Genomic DNA, 5638 nt, shown 5'->3' with positions numbered 1-5638 from the left:
ATCAAGGAATACAGTGACTGTTTAAATAGCAAAGAGTTTATCACAGTGAGAGGCACAAGGCCAGCAAACTCTCAGAATCCCCCACCTCACTTTGAACACATTTGTCTCAAGTTCTTGCCACTTTTTGGAGTAGCTCTGGAGTCCTCTTTCCTGAGGGTCGGTGTCAGGTGTAATCAGAAACACATTGAATGCTGCCCCAAGTGCCACCTGAGGGAAAGACAGGCTCGTAAAAACACGATGGCTTGACCACATGCCCCTTTGTCACTAGTCTGGCACTGAGTGACTGGCTGCCCTCCAAAGTCAACATGACCCTGAAAGGGAAAGATTTTGAATTGGCTCAGGACACGACACAGGGGAAGCCAGGGCAGCACAAATCAAGACTCTCAGGAAAGAGGACTCCAGAGCTGCTGCAGGAGCGGCAAGGACGATGGGATGAGCATGCTCAAAGGAGTGGAGGATTTTGAGCAAAGTAACTGGCGAAGTCCCTTACCAGAATAAATTCATTTTGAAACTCCAAATGCTGGCTTCCTTGTCTGATTGCCTCTTTTATGGAGCAGCAACATTTTCTGTGGTCAAAGTCCCTCATCCCTTTCATTTTGCTTCAGGTAAATCACTGGGTGGGCCCTGTACTGGCCCTGTTATCAGGAGATTTTGTCCTCTCTGACCCTGCAGAGCAAAACAACAGGCAGTGACACCCCCAGTAGCTGTCCAGTAGCAGACACCTTTCTACTGTGACCAGGTCTTACGGAGGTCACCCTGCGTGACGATCAAGTGCAGCATGGAGAGTGTGGAAGCCGGCCCACAGCCCTTTGCAGTCCTTATCTTGTGTGCTGTCCTGTTCAGGGCCCGGCGTGCTGTTCTGCGCTGTCCTTCGACAGGTGTGGCAGGGTGTGGGTTTGTGTATCTTGCACACTGCCCGCATTGCGTGCAGCCTGTGCTGACCCTGGCGGCCACCTGCTGGCTGCAGACTGGGATTTTCATCCCTGTCTTACAAGGTGTCACATAGGCGGCCTGTGATGACTGAAATGTGGTTCTGGGCTGGATGTCGCACACCTGGAACCCTGAGGGACAACAAGGCGTGGCTGTAGTGCTGTGCCCAACCCCTGCCTTTCCTAAGACTTACTTCCCTGCAGTATTCACAGGAACTCAGGTCTCAGGAGGCGAAGGACAAGGAAATGCAAACGACCACGTCGCTGAAGTCCAACAGAGCAGCTAGGACAGAAGAGGACAGTGCTGACCTGCAGGGTGGCCAGGACGGAAGAGGACGGTGCTGACCTGCAGGGTGGCCAGGGCAGAAGAGGACAGTGCTGACCTGCAGAGTGGCCAGGGCAGAAGAGGACAGTGCTGACCTGCAGAGTGGCCAGGGCAGAAGAGGACAGTGCTGACCTGCAGAGTGGCCAGGGCAGAAGAGGACAGTGCTGACCTGCAGGGTGGCCAGGACGGAAGAGGATGGTGCTGACCTGCAGAGTGGCCAGGGCAGAAGAGGACAGTGCTGACCTGCGGAGCAGCCACACCAGGCTTCTCCTACAGCCAGGACAACAGCCTCATGAGGGTCACTCGCACTGTGACTGTGAACAGGCTGAGGTCCTGGCCCCCTGGGGGAAGCTGTGTGGAAGGTGTTCACACCCATGCGTGTCTGTCCCCAGCCTCCTGCACTGGCCTTGCCGCTCACCGCAGACTCCTGGGTGTGTTAAATCACTCCTGTCAGGTGTTTTATTCCCCACCAGCTACACAGCTCCCTGTGCCCTGGCTTTTTGTCTGAGTCTGGCAGTGTTTTTACAGTAAGTACTTTGTTTTTCTTTGTTCCCTATTAGTTAACGGTGCTGCCTGGATACACATTTTAAAATTAAATCAATGTCCAGAAGCAACCACGAAGAGCACTGAGCAACTCTCCGCTTCTTAAAATCTTAATATCCAAGAAAAGGGTCGTCAGCGTGAATGTGAAGCCTCCTTCTAACCAGGTAACGTTTCTTTTCCTTTGAGGCTGATCAGTCCACATTTAATTACCAGTAATTGTCTACCCAGCATAATATGGTAAGAAGTAAATATCAATAATTAGTAATCGTGGGAGACAGTTTAATTTTTCCTTTGGAGAGATTTATTTCTGCCATTTCTCTGGTGCATCACCGTTGAAATATGAGATAATGGATTTTTATTGATTTTTGGCTAAACATTGAAGATGTATAAAATACATTCCCATAACTTTGATGGTCGTGGGTTTCAGGAAGCATCGATTGGACTGGTGTGATACATTTGTTTGTTTAGAATGGTAGCATCATGAGAAGAGCAAAGGTACTTTCTGCAGATAGAAGTGATGCAGTGTGTGGAGAAAAACATGCCTGGTCCCACACCAGCCCGGCCAGGTTTGTGGGTGACTCTCAGCAGCCCTGGTGCTGGCTGGGCAGCTCTCAGCCTGCACCCAGCAAATGCTGACTATCCCAGCCTCCTGGCTGTCCTTGTCTCCCAGGCCTGTGAGGTGGAGGACTCAGGAACCCAGGCACTGCCCTCAGGCCAGTGGTGCTAAGGGCCCCTTGCAGAGAATGCCTTTTCCCTTGAATCACAAAAGGGGCTCTGGTCTCGGGAAGAGGCCCGGGAAGTTCATTCAGATGCAAGTGGTGCTGCTGCAAGTCCTGCAAGGGATTTATTTATGACAGAGACACCCGGCCAGCCGGATGATTCCGTCCTGAGACTGCCTCCGCCTCTGGCGCAACCCACTGCGGCGGAATCAGTCTGGTCACTGGGAGCTGTTTTGGAAAATAAATCAGACTGAATTCAGCCACCCCCTGGCTGTGTGCCTATTGATTGGAGGATGGAGGCCCAGGAGCTATGGCGCCCGGCTGGGCTGAGCCTGCCTGCTGCTCCAGGGAGTGGGCTTGGGCCCCAGCACTGCAGGGCGGCCTGGGCCCTGCTGTGAGCATCGATGTCTAGAGGCAGGGCTGGGCTCAGGTGAGATGCGGGGTCTGGATCCTGCCTCTCCTTTCTCTGCTATAGACTGAGGGGGAGTTGCAGACAAAGCCCTAGCTCCCAGGACAGCTGTTCACATATCTTGACACAAGCACATGCAAGTGAGACCTGAGACCCTCCCTCTGCTGACTACATGGGCTGGGACTTGTGGACAGATTATTGGCTTTGGGGAAGAAGGGTGTTTTAATTTATAATTTTAAGAGTACTTTTTGATATTTTGAAATCAAGATCTTTACAAATGCACGGGTGCATAGAGACCCTATCTCACTTTATATATAAATATTAATTTCTTATGCTTACTATATCTAAATGCAAAAGGTAAATCGGTACACTTTGAAACATAGGAGAATATCGTTATCAGTGACCTTGAATAGGCAAAGATTTCTTAAACAAGATCCCCAAAACACTCATCAGTAAAAGATGATAAATTGAACCACATTAAAATTAATAAGCTCCATTCATCTAAAGAGACCAATAAGAGAATGAAGCCAGGGATCAGAGAAAGATATTTCAATTAAACGCGTATTTCACAAAGGGCACATCTGGAAGATGTAAACAACTCCTGCAAACCAGTCAGAAAGGGAAAAATAATCCAGGAGAAAACCTGTTTTTTTTTTTTTTTTTTAAAAAGACTCTATGAGTCACATTACGAAAGGTTTTACCCACAAGGCGGGGTGGGCAGGAAACACACACCATGATGGTCAGACACCATCACAGCCCCAGGGAGCACAAGACATGGGAAGAAGGCAGATCCAGCAGCCGGGTGGGGCTTGGGAGGTCAGAGGTAAGGCCTGAGCTCCCACTAGGCCACGCTCTGGGGTGGGGGTGGCTGCCCAGGCTGGCTCTCTGCTCCCAAGACAAAAATCCAGCAGGAAGCACACAGAGTTGGCTGTTCACAGTGTCTGCCTGTCAGTGGCTGGTGGGTGAGATCCACGAGGACCACGCCCTGCAGTGGACATCATGCAGCACGGATGGTGTTGACCTCGGGTCCGTGCCGCCTTGCGCCCAGCTACGCAGCGCCCCTAACCCAGCACAGGGTCCTCAGCGGCATGAGGCAGCTTTAAAAAACAGTGGGTGGAGTGGGGGTGATAACAGGAGAGAGCACCCTCAACCTGGGCGTGGTCACATCTGTGTGGTTCCTGGAATGTGTGGGGCTACACGGCCATGATGGTGTGGTTTTCTCAATGAGTATTTCAATAAAAAAATAGCTTTGAGTTTCTGCTGACACTGCCTTGACAAACACATTCCTGACTGTAGAGAGCAGCACAAATCTCGTACAAGAAACGCCTGCCACCGGCCCCTAGTGTACGCACCCAGCGCTCCTCTCTGTCCAAACACTGCACATGTGCGTGTGCTAAACACAACCCTGGAGCACAAGCTGGCTTTCACAGCCACAGTTACTTTCATGAACACGGTTCAACGTGTGCTGTGCTGCTCTTAAACACTCTTCAGTGCACTGCAGTGGGTTCTCTTCCCCTCACATGGCCCGGGGCTGTCTTTGGCCCCAGGTCCAACCCTGTAACTTTGATCTCAGCATCACCCCAGCTGTTCACCTCTGCTCATGCTGGAGCAAGAGCCAGGCCCCTTATTTGGCAGCAGTGTCCCCAAACCCAAACTTACTTACTGTGGCCCTGTCTGGGAGACTTCCAGCAGCCACTCAAAGCAGGTGTGCTCACCTGCTCAGGGACAGGCGGCTACCACAATGGTGAGGGAAGGAGACTCCAAGCAGGTGCCCAAGGGCAGTGCACCAGCTCTGCAGCCATGGGATGTGGACAGGTCAGTGGCCCAGGTGTGTGGTGGGAGAATGAAGACCTGAGTCCCATTGGGTAGCAAAATGCAGTATAGTGTTTATGGCAATCATGGGCAGAGCGGGGCTTTTGCTGGGATACAGACTCTGAAGGGGTCAGCAATCTGAGGTCCTAGCACCACCTGCAGCAAGGCTGGGGGTCTCCTGCTCGTGGCCGCAGCCCCAGCCTCCCTGCACATGTGTATCACCTCCTCAGAACCGCTGGCTCTGTCTGGAACGCATGATGGCTCGAGTCCTTTCACCCTACCTGGAAGCCACTTTGCTCATCCCCCAGCCCTGCGTCCAGCCCCGTCCTTGACTGTTAGTGCAGATTGCTCTTCCCTCTGCCACGGTTCTTGCTCTGAGGCAAACCCAGGTTCCCAAGGCCCCATTGTAACTACTTCACAGGAAGGCTCCTGTCCCGGATGTGGCATGTGGATCTCTTGGGGCCGGGACAGCAAATTGTCAGGGTTCAGAGTGAGAATGTGTGCCAACATGTTGTGTGCTCACAGGTAAGGCTTCACAGATGTTGGGGTGCTGGATTGTTGGGATGGGGGACTTATAGCTGACTTGCTGTTAGGATGTGGGGCCTGGTTGGAAGAGAGGTCACAGGGGTGTGGCCTGGAAAGTTTCATCTCCTTCCTGGCTCCTCCCTTCTCTCCTCTCCTTGGCCTGAATGGCTTTTCCCCGCCAAACCGTTCTGCCTGGAGCTGGCACACGACGGATCGGAACCACTGAATTCTGATTCCGAATGAACCTTTCCTTCTCTAAGTTGTGGATGTTGAGTATTTTATCCCAGCAATGAGAAAATAGCTAAGATAAAAAGTCATAGATGGCATTTCCTTACAAAGTAGTAACAGGAAAATTCCATCAGTTTGGTAAGGAGGA

The 5638-nt window shown here is 51.8% G+C and overlaps 1 long non-coding RNA gene across 1 annotated transcript; it reads left to right on the top strand.

Annotated features, from left to right (window-relative positions):
- The first annotated feature begins 1011 nt into the window (after positions 1–1011).
- On the top strand, positions 1012–2781 carry LOC134475593 (uncharacterized). The gene is made up of 3 exons (XR_010046770.1): positions 1012–1685; positions 1815–1961; positions 2655–2781. It is a non-coding gene; the product is annotated as an uncharacterized LOC134475593 (long non-coding RNA).
- Positions 2782–5638: the final 2857 nt, after the last annotated feature.

This window comes from Cavia porcellus, unplaced genomic scaffold, assembly GCF_034190915.1.
Source record: "Cavia porcellus strain 051 isolate PalLab524CR breed Dunkin Hartley unplaced genomic scaffold, mCavPor4.1 scaffold_4, whole genome shotgun sequence".
Taxonomy (NCBI): Eukaryota; Metazoa; Chordata; class Mammalia; order Rodentia; family Caviidae; genus Cavia; species Cavia porcellus.
Note: the sequence above shows the minus strand (reverse complement) of the source record. Positions and strands in the feature narration are given on the sequence as shown.